The sequence below is a fragment of the Callithrix jacchus genome, chromosome 11, assembly GCF_049354715.1.
Source record: "Callithrix jacchus isolate 240 chromosome 11, calJac240_pri, whole genome shotgun sequence".
Lineage (NCBI taxonomy): Eukaryota > Metazoa > Chordata > Mammalia > Primates > Cebidae > Callithrix > Callithrix jacchus.
The window spans coordinates 93,068,909-93,083,800 of record NC_133512.1 but is presented as its reverse complement, the minus strand read 5'-3'; the positions used below and the strand labels follow the sequence as shown (position 1 = coordinate 93,083,800).

Below are 14,892 nucleotides of genomic sequence, written 5' to 3'. Positions count from 1 at the left end.
GTATTTTAATTTTCACCATCTGAATTACTAGATCTTTCAATCATTTTTCTTGTATTAATTCAAAATTTGTCTAGGATAACCCAGGGTCCCCTCCTTTCATTCTACCAACTTTTTTCCCTCAACACAGGTACCTGGAGCAGGATTTTACTTGTTTGCTTTCTGCTGGAAAGCTTAGTTTGAAACTGAAGAACTTCAGTCTTAAAGCATCAGCTCTTTGCTTGATCTGTTAAGGAGACTATTCTCACCTTTAGCTTATCTTGGAAATCTCCTGTCTTTGTTGGGTTCTTTTATTGAGTTTATCTATCTAATCTATTCCTAACTCCCCCTCCCTTGGTTCCCAGGCCATAAAATCTCAGAGCTGGAAGCAGCCATAAGAGACACACTCACCAGACTCAGCCCAAGCAGCCATCCCTGTTGTGTGCCCATGGACTTAGTCAACCAGCATTAGTGCAAATGACCAGGGTCTCAGAGTTAAGATTGGTCAAAAATGGTTTCCTGGCCATTCTCCATGCATGGAACTCCAGTCTGCTTGTGTCTCTAGGCACTCTCTTCCTTGTGGACTTAGAAACTCCCATTTTAATGAGATGTATTATATAAATAACGTTTCTGAAGTATCAATGAAGCCTTCGACCACTAGACTATCATAGATATGTTCTATCATCCCTAAAAGTGGCTGTCTCTAGACCACTGTTATCATTTGTAATAAATAGATGTAATGGGATCATCTGTTGGATAGAAAAAAATTCTACTGTGAAGATGAACTATTAACGCAGAAATTCACATGCTTCTAAAACCTAGCAACGGCTTATGCAAAGGGATTGTCTTTGTGTGAACACCTTTAAAAGGAGAAAAGAATCAGCCAGTGCCTCTCAGATAGAGTAATGTATACTAATGCCCATTCCTTCAGAATTTATGATTCTGACTCAGTTATACAGGAGAAATATTACTATCCCACAAGATACTGAAATGGACACCTACAGTTATATCAAACACATTTGAAATAAACTGCTCTGTGGCACATCAAGGCTGCACGGGTCAATGCTGACTGTGGGTGAGGCTGCATCAACTTTCCTTCCAATGGTCAAATATATCACAGATGTCAAGGGAGAAGCAGGAACTCGGGGAGGAAGACCTGGTCCAGACAGCTCCCATGTGCTACAGACTTTTTCATCACATCCTGCACAACTCGTGTCATTGTCTCATCTTAATGACCTATGATGACACCTGGGCCACATCCCACGACCACAAAACACTCCTGACTCAAGCTGATGGCCAGTGTTTACACAAGTGGCAAGAAAAATCACAGAAGGAAGTTGAAAAATCACAGAAGGAAGCAATCTCCTTGGGCTCATGCCTTGCCTTAACCAGGAGAGTGTGGCTTGTCTACATTTTCGTGGCCGGCTTAGGGTCTGCTAATGTTTTCTGATAACAAGGAGTCTGGTTCGTCTACATTTTCATGGCCGGACTAGGGTCTTCCAATGTTTTCTGAATGCCTAACATGTACCAGCTCAAAGGAAAGACTTCTAGCTTCAGAGAGAAAGATCAGAAGGAATTCAGAGGTTTTCTGTGAAAACAGGATTCTCAGGGTCCTCACCTTTTCCACTTCATACGGCTTCAGACGCAGGCACACACACACACACACACACACACACACACACGCACACATAAACACCCACATACACACCCACATACACACACACACACATACACACAAACACCCACATACACACACATACACATACGCACACATAAAACACCCACATACACACACAAATACACACACATAAAACACCCACATACACACCCACATACACACCCACATACACACACATAAAACACCCACATACACACACAAATACACACACATAAAACACCCACATACACACACACATACACACATACACACACACCTTTGCTCAGAAAAATCAAACTCAGTTTGTTTGAGAGTCATCTACTTTGCTTGAAGTACTAATGACTAATGAAGGCACTCCGAATCGGCTGACAGCTCCTCTAGTAAGTAAAGCGCGGCAAGCTGGGACTGCATCAAACAGTCACGGTCTAATAGCCATTCTGTGTGAAGAACACCGACCACATGGTAAAACGGTTCCTATCCATTCCTGTTCTTCTTGGTTATTCAAATGACTTTGGCTTTAAGACTTTTTTAAGTGACTTAACAACCTATCAGCTTATTTTCCTGAGGCTAAGGTGCTCGGCTTGCAAATACAATTTTAAGAGGAGCAAAAATTGAATAATTGAATAGAATATTCCCTTCTGTTTTATATGGATTGTAACCGTTTTTGCTATTGAATAGTAGATTCAATAGTAAAAATTAAAAATTCAATATTCAAAAATTATATTTGAATATTCAAAACTATTGATAGTTTTTAATCATTTTGAATATTCAAATATAATTTTCTTCTGTTAATTGACTAAAGTGTTTTCTCTTTTCCAAAATAATAACCTGCTATTCCATAATTGTTTCCCTTCCGTGATGGTTTCTGCAGAAGATGACAGATAACGGCCAAATTCTTACCAATGTTCGTAGGAATCTGTGACCTGTGCATTGCTCTGCCGTTAGCTGTCAGTGTGAGTTTTTAAAAAATTAACTAGAGATCTCTTTTATCTCTTTCTCCCTTTCTCTTTCTCTCTCTAAAAGAAAAGAAAAAAAAATTAACTAGAGGTGGGGTCTTGCTATGTTGCCCAAGCTAGTCTGGAACTCTTGGCTCAAGCAATCTTCCAGCCTTGGTCTTCCAAGCCACTGAGATTCCAGGCAGGAGGCACTGCTCCAGCCACCATCACTGTGGTTTTATTTCGCACTTTTATAAAGGTCCATCTATGAGCTCTCTGCATCACAGAACCGCTAGTCAATGCTTTCTCCTCCTCTTTAAAGTAATACAGCTCTCTATTGTGTCATCTGAAAATTTCTTCAACTATAAAAGGCGCTAAAATGTCTTTTTCTGTCCACATACTGACTTACTCAGTCTCAAGTTACAAATGTTTAATTTAGCAGTGGCTGGCAGGTATATCAGCTCAGCCCTCTGACCGGTTAAACATGGGACACGGCTCCTGTTAGTGAATTTGAGAACCTGGCAGACTCTTCCCCACGGAGGAACTGCGCAGTATTGAGTACTGTTTTAGTAAGTGCGAATCTTCCTTCCTCGGGGCTTTTTGCGTGACTGAATGCCCACACGCGGATTGCCAGTCAAGTCCTAGGATGCACCATGTTTTTATTTACATGCTCCTATTCCCACTTGTGTGATCCCGAGGGCAGAGGAATTCTAACTGGGCAGACTCTGGAGGAGGGAAGGAGGGCAGGAATATTTATTGTGGAACTGCTGTGAAGGTGGCATGGCACCTATGTTGTTTCCACTAATTTCATCCTCATCACAGTGCTGCGAGCCAGCTTCTCCTCATTTGTGTAGGAGGACGCTGATGTTCACAGAAGTCAAAAAATGGGCCCAAGGTCACCCAGCTAGCAAGCGGCACAGCCAGAATGCAAACACGGGCCCGCGTCCCCGGCCCAAGCCTTCTACCTCCACCAGAGCCAGTAGCTGTGAGTGAGGCCAGGTGCAGAGATTGGCACCTGCTCTCAGTGTCTGAAACAAAGGTGAAGTTGACAGATCACCCGCTCCCCAGCGCCTCCTTCAGTGATGGGTCTCCAATCCCCAGTTACCTCTATGTTAATCAATACAATTCCAAGAAAGAAGTCACAGTCCATCTTTAGAATGACTTCCTCGTCTGTAAAGTGATGATAATACAGCAGTATGATTATGCAAATCAGGATAACCCAGCTGATGTCTCTCTGGAGCTCCTGGGGTGCAGGGCATGGTCCTGCTTGCTCTGCTCAGGCTACCACCAAACCTTGTAACAATAATAAGGAAACAAAGACTCAGAGGTGTACGGGACTCTGGTGAGTAAATGGCAAAGCCTGGTATATGAGTTACCTATTGCCACGCAAGCCACCCCACCCTGCAAGAGTGAGAACAGCAGACATGTTAGCTTACAGCATCTGCCAGCCAAGAATCTGGGAGTAGCTTGGCGGGTGGGCCTAGCTCACGCTCTCTTATGCGGCTCCTGACTCCTGGCTCAGGGTTGGCTCATTCGCATAGCTGAGGCTGAGGGCAGGTCTCAAACTATCGGCTTCTAACTTCCGTGTCTACGGGGATGCCTCACGGCCTGGCCGCTGGCTGCCCCCACCGCACCTGGCAAGGAAGGATGAGCACAGTGGAGTGGCCCAGTGGCCAACCCTGCCCTATATTGGAGCTGACATCCACCATCTATGCCTTATTCTCATCATTAAAAGCCAGTAAGCAAGTCTGAGTCACACTCCAGGAAGGTGGTGTTACACCCGGTGTGAGTTCCAGGGTGCAGGGATGACTGGAGCTCCCCACGGCTTTCCATCACACCTGGCAACGATCATCCTGTGATAAAATGTTCTGGTCATTCCCAAAAAGCATGCTTCCTGCCAATGAGACAGAAAGTTTCATGTGTCTAACTGCTTGCAAAATTATTGACTGACTTTTTCTCTTTAAAGATATCGACTTTTTCTTTTCTTTTTTTTTAAGACAGAGTTTCGCTCTTGTTACCCAGGCTGGAGTACAAGTGCAATCTTGGCTCACCGCAACCTCCGCCTCCTGGGTTCAGGCAATTCTCCTGCCTCAGCCTCCTGAGTAGCTGGGATTACAGGCACACACCACCATGCCCAGCTAATTTTTTTGTGTTTCTAGTAGAGACGGGGTTTCACCATGTTGACCAGGATGGTCTCGATCTCTTGACCTCGTGATCCACCCGCCTCAGCCTCCCAAAGTGTTGGGATTACAGGCGTGAGCCACCGCGCCCGGCCAAAGAGATCGACTTTTTCATCAAGAAACTGAATTTTAGGTAAACGATGATATAAGTACGAAGCCCTGTGGGGCTAAACTCTGCCTGAAAAGTTTTGAAAAATAGATGAGCCCCAGGAATTTGGAACCCCTTTGGTCTCACTCTGGCACAGCACTAGGAAAACCGCAGACAGGTTCTGTCTCATCGGCATTGCTAGATAGTCAATGGCGTGCACATTTCCTCTTGAAAACGTGGCCGACGCGGATGCCTGCAGCAGCAGCAGTTCTCTGCATACTTGCGTTGTCTCCGGGCTCCGGCTTCCCGCCCTGTCCAGCAGAGGAAAACCCACTCTGCCCAGTGAGTGCTTTGGGAGCTCTGGGGCCTGCATTTCCCTTTGCCTAAAAGCCGGTGGCGTGGGAGGCCTCCTTGCCTTTCTAGAGTGTTCTCTGAGTGCAGAGGAAAGGAGCGAGGCAAAGGTTTGGGAGGGTTCTCACCCGTCCTTTCTCATGCCCATACCCCCTGTCATTATTGTGCATGTAGGTCCATCCTCTTCCATAACTGCTGTAACGGGGGTTCCATTCCACTGTTTGTATTTTGACAACCACAACGTTATCTAACAATTGTTTGTACTTGTCTCAAAAGACTCATTTTTTATAGGGGTAATATGGGAGCAGGGCAGGGAAGTGCTGGGTAGAGGAAGGCAGGGTCCCTGCTGAGGGTTCCACCCTCAGGCCTGGTAATATGGGAGGCGGACAGGGAAGTGCTGGGTAGAGGAAGGCAGGGTCCCTGCTAAGGGTTCCACCCTCAGGTCTGGTAATATGGGAGGGGGGCAGGGAAGTGCTGGGTAGAGGAAGGCAGGGTCCCTGCTGAGGGTTCTACCCTCAGGCCTGGTAATATGGGAGGGGAACAGGGAAGTGCTGGGTAGAGGAAGGCAGGGTCCCTGCTGAGGGTTTCACCCTCAGGCCTGGTAATATGGGAGGGGGGCAGGGAAGTGCTGGGTAGAGGAAGGCAGGGTCCCTGCTGAGGGTTCTGTCCGACCTACCCTCTGCGGGAAGACTGGGCTCATTGGGAAAGAAACCGGACCGCAGGCTAGAGGAAATTCCTTAAGTTCAGGCTTTATTGAGAGGAAAGAGCCTCCGGGCGGACCAGCCGGGAGGAAGAGGAGAATGGCTGCGCTGCTTAGAGGGGCAGGGTTGTTTTATAGGGGGCTGAAGGGCTGGGGAGTGGGGAAGCCAAAAGCCGAGGTGGTGGGCAACTGTTGGTCAGTTTGAACTGCTGGGCGGGAAGCTGGGCGGCGGGAGGGCTAGGGCCGGTATGTAAAGTGAGAGATAAGGGAGCCTCTTTGTGGGGGAGGGAAAGAGAGAGAGAGAGAGAGCTTTCGCAGTAGGGGCAGAGTTTTCCAAACATTCCCAACTCCTTAAAGAAAAGAAAAAGAGGGGGTCAGGGGCGTCAGTTGTCTCTCTGGCTACTTCCTGCTGACAAGGGTCGACGGGGGGGGTTCTGAAGAGGTCTCTTTTCTTAAGGAGCCTGGATGTTCAGGGAGAGGTCTGCTTCTAGCACTCGTTCAGGGTAGGATTGGAGCAGCATCTGGTGGATGGTGACTCGAGTCAGTTCTTGAAAGCGCCGCTGTAGGAACTGGAGCTGTGTATTTTCAGATGGCTGGGTGGGCTGGGGAAGAGAAGCATTGGCGTGTTCTTGAAGAAGGCTGCGAAGGAGAGTAAAGTAGGGGAGGTAGCTGTCTAGAGGAGTGGTCTCTGGTGGTGGGGGAGTTGAAAGTAGGAAGGGGCGACCATACAGCAGCTCAAACGGGCTAAGCTGTGATGGGCCCCGGGGGCTTGCTCTCAACCTGGTGAGGGCAATAGGAAGCAAGGTTACCCAGGATTGGTGGAGCTCAAGCATGAGCTTAGTCAGATGCTCCTTTATTAGGCCATTGGCCCGTTCCACCTTACCAGAGGACTGAGGATGGTAGGCGGTGTGTAGCTTCCACTGAATTCCTAGAGAGGTAGAAACAGCATTAGTGACTTTGGAGATAAAGGCTGGGCCGTTGTCTGACTGTATGGTGGCTGGGAGTCCAAAGCGTGGGATGATGTCTTGAATGAGATGAGTGACTACTGTCCCGGCAGACTCAGAGGCTGTGGGGTAAGCTTCAATCCAGCCTGAAAAAGTGTCAACAATAGTTAGCAGATACCGGTACTGTTTGTGCTTTGGCATATGGGTGAAATCAATTTGCCAGTCTTGGCCAGGTAGGAACCCGCATAGCTGATGAAGCTGGCGCCGGGGATGACAGGAACCCTGGGAATTAGTTTTTGCGCAGACAGTACATGAGGACTGGACTTCCTGTATGGTACTGAGGAGATGGTGAGGGTGAAAAAGTGGGTTGAGGAATCGGTATAAGGCTTTAGGCCCAATGTGGAGTGAATTATGGATGTCTTGGATTATCTGGTACCTTTGCTTTTCAGGGAGGATGAGGAGGTTATGCTTGAAGGCCCAGTCATCCTTGAACCGTACCCTGGGGGTAGACTGGAGGGCCTGGAGTTCCGAGGCAGAGTATTGAGGGCTAGGAGAAAAAGGCTGTGTGGGCTGGCGATGGGGAAGGTTATGACAGCCTTCAGCTTTGAAAGGATGTCTCGCCCCAGAAGGGGAACTGGGCAGGTGGGGATTACTAAAAAGGAGTGGGTGAATGGAGTGGAGTTATATGAGCACATGAGTGGTGGGGTTTGGTAGGGGATACTCGGGGTCCCATCGATTCCCATGACCGAGACCTGGGAAGGGGTGAGACGGCCAGAATGAGAAGGAAGTGCGGAGTAGGTAGCCACCGTGTCTTGTGACCCTAGGCTCGGCAAGGGTAACCGGAGTCGGTAAGCCAGGGCCCCGCTAGTCGTCTAGCAGCCCTAATAGACTGGGGAATGGAGTTCCCTCGGAGGTCGGCTCCTGGCAAGCAGGCTCCTCCCTACTGAGGGTGACTGCCGGCTGCGTAACGCCAGTGTGTCTGTTTTGAGGAACCGGCACCCTGGGGAAGCTGGGGCAGTCTGACTTCCAGTGTCCCGGGAGCCGACAGATAGGGCAAGGCTTAGTTGTTGGCTGTGGTTGTGGACAGGCTCGGGACCAGTGTCCTTCCTTTCCACATTTGAAACATGCCCCTGGAGGGGCATGGGTTTTGGCCTTGGGCTTCTGGTTCCCTGCCGGCCTTAGAGCCGCCACTAGGGCTTGGGTCTGGAGGGCAGCCTTCTGCTTCATGCGAGTTTGGCGGGCAGCCTCAGCCGCATCTTCCCTGGCATTGAATACTTTAAAGGCCATTTTTACCAGGTCTTGGATGGGAGTCTCTGGCCCCTCTTCTGCTTTCTTTAGTTTCTTTCTTATGTCGGGTGCTGATTGGGAGATAAAATGGGAGGCTAATACAGTGGCCCCGTTTTGGGAGGCTGGATCTAGTCGAGTGTACTGGACTAGGGCTTCCTATGTTTGAGTGCGGTATTGGAATTCTTTAATATAGGTGGACGGGTTGGCTGAGAAGGATCCTAAACGTTTCTCAATTTGGGACAGGTCTTGGAGTGAGAAAGGAACATGGACCCTGATTAAACCTTCTGCGCCTGCCACTTCTCGGAGTGGGGCCAGGATAGCTGGCTGGTGGGAGCGGGTGTGGGCCGCCACTGGAGAGGCAAGAGGAAGTGCGGCCTCTGAGGGAGGGGGCTCGGAGGGAGTAGAGGGAGAGCGAGGCATGGCCTCTGAGGTAGGAGGTGCAGAGGGAGTGGGGGAAGGGCGTGCCGCTGATGGCGACTGGTTGCTGAGATTGGCAGGAGAGGACAGATGTTCAGGCAGATCCTCTGGTGAAGAGTAGGGAGGGGGAGAGGTAGTGGAGGAAGATTTACGAGGGATTCGAGCTAGGAGGATTTGGTAGGTGGAGCAGGAAGAACATAGGTCGGGGTGGGTACGGAGGTCCCAAAAAGCCTGGACGTAAGGAATTTCATTGTCCTTGCCCGCGCGGCAACAAAAATCGTCGAGATCTCGAAGGGTGTTGAAATCAAAAGTGCCAGTCGGGGGCCAATGTCACTGGTTACCGAGTTTGTATTGGGACCAAGCCACCTGGGACAGGAAAATAAGCTTTTTCTTTCTGAGGGTTTGGGAATATCCCAATTTGGTAAAATTTCACAGCAAGCACGCGAGGGGGGTGCTCAGAGGTATTTTGGACTCCGAATTTCCCATGGCAGGCGCAGCTACAGACCCTCTGGCGCGGATGGGCAGATGCAACGAAAAGGTGTCCCCGTTCGTTGCAAATTCCCCGGAGTACAATTAAGTACGGAAAGGGAAGCGGTCAGAGGGGCGTCCCCCGTCTGGCGGCTGTCCCTCAGAAGGCTCCTGGAGCCGGAACAGAAGACTACCTTGGCTCGGCCGAGACTAGGCAAGGAGTCCGTGCGGAGCGCCGGAGAGGGAGCAACTGCACCATGCCGTAGGAAGAGGAGACGGGAAGCGGGGGAAGTCAAAGCAAGAAAAACTTGGCTTACCTTAATCGGAGCGTGAAGGTGGCAGGGCCAGTGTTGGGTAGGTCGGGGAGGGGGGCCGTGGCTGGGCCAACAGTCCCTCCTGTCCCGGGTTTCCGGCACCATTTGTCCGACCTACCCTCTGCGGGAAGACTGGGCTCATTGGGAAAGAAACCGGACCGCAGGCTAGAGGAAATTCCTTAAGTTCAGGCTTTATTGAGAGGAAAGAGCTTCCAGGCGGACCAGCCGGGAGGAAGAGGAGAATGGCCGCGCTGCTCAGAGGGGCAGGATTGTTTTATAGGGGGCTGAAGGACTGGGGAGTGGGGAAGCCAAAAGCCGAGGTGGTGGGCAACTGTTGGTCAGTTTGAACTGCTGGGCGGGAAGCTGGGCGGCGAGAGGGCTAGGGCCAGTATGTAAAGTGAGAGATAAGGGAGCCTCTTTGTGGGGGAGGGAAAGAGAGAGAGAGAGCTTTCGCGGGAGGGGCAGAGTTTTCCAAACAGGTTCCACCCTCAGGCCTGGTAATATGGGAGGGGTGCAGGGAAGTGCTGGGTAGAGGAAGGCAGGGTCCCTGCTGAGGCTTCCACCCTCAAGCCTGGTAATATGGGAGGAGGACAGGGAAGTGCTGGGTAGAGGAAGGCAGGGTCCCTGCTGAGGCTTCCACCCTCAAGCCTGGTAATATGGGAGGAGGACAGGGAAGTGCTGGATAGAGGAAGGCAGGGTCCCTGCTAAGGGTTACACCCTCAGGCCTGGTAATATGGGAGGGGGGCAGGGAAGTGCTGGGTAGAGGAAGGCAGGGTCCCTGCTGAGGCTTCCACCCTCAGGCCTGGTAATATGGGAGGAGGGCAGGGAAGTGCTAGGTAGAGGAAGGCAGGGTCCCTGCTGAGGGTTACACCCTCAGGCCTGGTAATATGGGAGGGGGACAGGGAAGTGCTGGGTAGAGGAAGGCAGGGTCCCTGCTGAGGCTTCCACCCTCAGGCCTGGTAATATGGGAGGAGGGCAGGGAAGTGCTGGGTAGAGGAAGGCAGGGTCCCTGCTGAGGGTTCCACCCTCAGGCCTGGTAATATGGGAGGGGGACAGGGAAGTGCTGGGTAGAGGAAGGCAGGGTCCCTGCTAAGGGTTCCACCCTCAGGCCTGGTAATATGGGAGGGGTGCAGGGAAGTGCTGGGTAGTGGAAGGCAGGGTCCCTGCTGAGGCTTCCATCCTCAGGCCTGGTAATATGGGAGGGGGGCGGGGAAGTGCTGGGTAGAGGAAGGCAGGGTCCCTGCTGAGGGTTCCACCCTCAGGCCTGTGCCCATGGACCTAGGTGAAGACAGGCACTCCTGTTTTCACACCCCAGTGTTGCATTTTCAAGACTACCCTGGCCTGCCACACCCCATCCTGTGCCTGTAAAAGCCCTGAGACCCTATCGGGCACATACACAGCGGCTGGATTTCTAGAGAAAAACACCAGCAGAAGAAAACACACACACGCCGACAGGCCATCAATGGTGGACAGTGTGGACACTGAGGGAAATTCAGCGCGAGCCAGACGGAGGCGAGCCTGGGCTCTGAGTAGCCTGACTCCAGGGGAAGACCACCTTCCCACTCCATCTCCCTTATGGCTCCCCACCCATCTGTTGAGAGCTACCTCCACTCAATAAAACCTTTCCCTCATTCTCCAAGCCCACGTGTGATCTGATTTTTCCAGTGCACTAGGGCAAGAACCTGGGATACAGAAAGCCCTCTGTCCTTGTGATAAGGCAGAGGGTCTAGTGAGCTGATGAGCACCTGCCACCTGCAGACGGCTAAGCTGAAAGAGAACCGTGTAACACACACCCACTGGGGCTTCGGGAGCTGTGAACACTCAACCCTAGATGCTGCCGTGGGGTCTCCCATGCTCCACACGACCTGCGGTCTGCATCTACCTTTAGGGGTTTGAGCTTCAGGGCACCGAAAAAGCGAGCCACACCCCTGCCACACGCCCTGCGAGGGGGTTGTAAGGAAACCTAATCCTGTTTCAGGAGAGAATGACTAGCTGCCAACCGCCCAAACAGCCAGCGCCAATTTCCCACTGAAAGGGGCCTGAGGCATCTGATTACTTTTGCTGCTATAAAGGCCTTGGAGGTTGGGCACTGTGTGGTGTGCCCACAGCCTGGATGACATGACAAGATCCTGTCTCTCTCTAAAAAAGGGGAGGAGTGCTTTGGCAGGGATGGAAAATTCTGAATGGCTCTGCCTTGATGTCTTATGCTGTCATTGTAGTGAAACTGACCTAGGGTGTCAAACAGAAAACTGTCTTGTCTGGGACTTGAGATTTTTACTGCCTTTAACACCAGGAAATAAGGAAGAAGGAGAAATAAGGGAGGAATGCCAGGCACCGAGGGCCGAGAGCCTGCAGGGCACGCATAGCCGCATTCTGGCCGCGCTGCCTGCATCCCGCACAGGGTGTCGTGCTCTGCACGTTTGAGCAGGGCCGATTTTTTCAGGCCTTTCCTAGAGGGTGAGGGCTAGGCCTACCAGCCCTGTCTTTCAGACGTGGATGTGGACGGCTCTTACGCCTGTGCCTTGCATGGCATGAAAACTGCCAGTGCCTTCCGAGACAGGAAAGACTGGTGAAACGGTAGACCCCTCTGCAGAGGCCTCGCCCCGCACCTCCTTCTGAACCCCACACTGCCCCTGCCCCTGAACCCCACCCTGCCACACTCCTCCTTCTGAACCCCACCCCGCCCTGTACCACTGCCGGTGGCTCCAGCGCAGGCCTGACCGTCACAGGCACCTACAGCCTAACCTGCCAGTGCTGCAGAAGCGGAGCAGCCCAGGCCCCAGCCCAGCGCACTGGCAGAGAGGGTGCTCTCCCAGCAGAGGACGAAGCACTGCTGCACGGGCACTGCGTTTCTAAAAGCCCACCCAGATTCACTCCCTGAACCCTGCCCTGGAGAGCTCCCCAGACTGTGGCGCCAGGCTCCTGGGGACAGGAGATTTTGTTACTCGGTGTTAAGCTTCTGGGCGCCGTCTTTATTTTTTCTTCGACAGTGGCCTATGGGTATTCCCATAACATCCCTTTCTTAAAATTAACTCAAATGAAGATAATTAATAAGCTGTGTAGCTCAACGCCGTAGACAAGTGCTGCTTCTCTTCTAAATCGTTTCGATTTCTACTCCAGGCCATTCTTCAGCCCCAGACCCGCTCCTTGCCCGAGTCCCAGCGTCCGAATGCCCTGTGGAGCACGTCTGCCAGGGATGAAGCTGACACGGGAGGGTCATGGATCAGCCCACATGTCCTCACCTGCTGATGCAGCCCTGCGTGGGCCTCCCAGGGGTGTGAGCCATATGTTAGCCTGAGTTCATTTTGTATCAGCTGTAACCTAAAGCATTTGAACCCATGAGTCAGAAGGAAGATGCTTCAATAGACACACAATCCAACCTTGTAGGAGACTTGCATCTGGATGTCATTGATATAGATGAAAGGTCAACCCAGCCATGGAGAGCGGTCTCGCGTTGTCCCCCCGTTGGCTCCCGGGATGTCCAGAGCCACCTCATGTCCCTCGTAGACTCCCAGGGCATCCTGAGCTGCACTCACCCCTTCACCCTGTCCGAAGCCAGCCCATCTTCCCACAGCATCCTGGCTCACGAAGGACGGTGGTCCCCTGCCCCCGAGGAAGGAGTCAGATCCTTGCAGCCACTGGAAGCCCACCCAGCAGCTCACCTGGACTCAGCCCCAGTCCTGTCCCCAGCCCACATCTCAGCTGGGACTTCCTCTTCCTGCTTCCGAGGCTAGGAGGACCCCAGAGAGGACTCTCACCCCCGTGCTGCTGCCTGTCCTGTGCCTGTTTTCCTCTTCCCAAGCCTTCCATGGTCCCTGCCCTCTTGAAGAGCATACTCCAGTGAGCAAAATGGACATTAAATAGCCATCATTCTCTGTACCAGCTGGCCCAGCAATACTCCCCAATCCCCTCGAGGTGGCTACTGCAGATGTTTCCATTACATCCCTATGAGGAGAATTTTAACCAGGACGTCAGACGGCTCCCAGTGGCCTGAACCGCTGTCTGGTCTCCTCCTGCACTCACGCTGATCTGGACTGACCTCCTCACCAGCCTGCCCCAAATCAGAAGTGACTGCCCTGCTGGGTAGAGAGCTGTGATTTTCATCTTCTTGGGCAGTGACAGACGATGTTGCAGTTTCTGAGAAAATTAAGTCATCAATTCCCAGGCGCCCCTGACATCGTCAGACTGTCTAGGCTGGAGAGCCACGGGCCCTCAATTTATTATCGGAAATAATGGGGAAAAGGCCAGCAATTATGTGTCGACGGCGGGCCCTGCTGCTGTGAAGGGGCGGAGAGCTGTTATTCCTGCCCTTGGGTCACACCAAGATTTGGAACCAGAGCCCAATTTGAAATAACATAAACTAAAAGAATTGATTAGACCAAGTGTCATCTGTGGTGCATCTCTCTGAACTGCCCCTAAATCCCTGCAGGTTATAATCTAATGCACGGTGACTGTGCCCATTTCCAGGGGCCTTGCATGGTGACACAGAGCAGGTGATGGATGTTCCAAGCCTTGTCTGGACTCACCCTCCCCCAAGAGATGCCTCTTATTTCCCTGTTCTTTCTGCACTGCACATCCTGAGGCCCTGTCGCCGGCACAGGTAGAAGCCCTCGATAATGAAGGTGACTGATCACAGCCAGAGGTGCCCACTAAATACCCAGAGGCATGTCACAGAGGAGGTGAAGGCTGAGTCCGCGAGGCGACAGGAGAGGCGGGTTTCCAGGTGCCAGCTCCAGAGACCTGGGCAGGGCCACCTGAACCAGGTAACACAGACACCAGCAGCATCCAGGCCGGGGTCCCGGGGATCTGCCAGGGCCTGGGGCTGCTCCAGCTCAAAGGCAGCGGGGGCAGGGCCCAGGAAACAGGAACAAGCGGTGCCCCGTTTCACTACACACATTGCCCACACGCCCGCAGGGGCTGGGAGTTCGTGTACATTTCCCTGATGTCCAGCTGCAAACACAGAGTTAGGCTGATGGGCTCCTCTGACACCCTGATCTGCTCAGACAAAGAGAGGATTTGTGTGTGGGTGGAGCAGGCCCTTGCCAACCTGACGCTTTGCCTCGAATGTCGGTCCCTCTCAAGGCTGTCTCAGGGCACTCTGTGTGCTCTGCCTGTGGGGCCTGGTCTGGCACCCAGGCAGCCAGGACACCAGACTGCATGGGGGGACACGAGGAACCCACATGGGGCCTCTCCACGGGTCCTCCACCTTCTCCTCCCTGCCCAGCTCTAGCACCTCTGGAAGTCAGGGGCTGGCGCCTCTCCATATGAACCCCAGAACAGGTCGGGACTTCTCTGGGTCACTACCCAGATTTCCTACTCACTGACTGACTTAAGAGGCACTGAACCCACTGTGGTACCAGTCCCCATCCATGGTGTCGGGATGCAGGGGCACGTTGATCGGGCTCCTTGCCCTGGGGGGTCTTCTGTCTGGTCCTGGGGGGTCAGACACAAACAAGACAACAAAAAAACGCAAACATCAGTGACTTAGATGACCGAAAAGTAAAGTCAAAGTGGAGGGAGTAAGAGAATGGGGTGCTACTGCAGGGTGTGTGTGACAGGAGGTGGGGAGTAAGGG

The 14,892-nt window shown here is 52.2% G+C and overlaps 1 long non-coding RNA gene across 2 annotated transcripts; it reads right to left on the bottom strand.

Annotated features, from left to right (window-relative positions):
• Positions 1 to 5,858: 5,858 nt before the first annotated feature.
• LOC144578282 (uncharacterized) lies at positions 5,859 to 9,463 on the bottom strand. Of its 2 annotated transcripts, none has more exons than XR_013523759.1 (3): positions 9,321 to 9,463; positions 6,771 to 6,977; positions 5,859 to 6,489 (listed from the first exon to the last, which is right to left on the bottom strand). It is a non-coding gene; the product is annotated as an uncharacterized LOC144578282 (long non-coding RNA). The 2 variants fall into 2 exon arrangements; XR_013523758.1 differs by having other exon boundaries at positions 6,771 to 6,815.
• Positions 9,464 to 14,892: the final 5,429 nt, after the last annotated feature.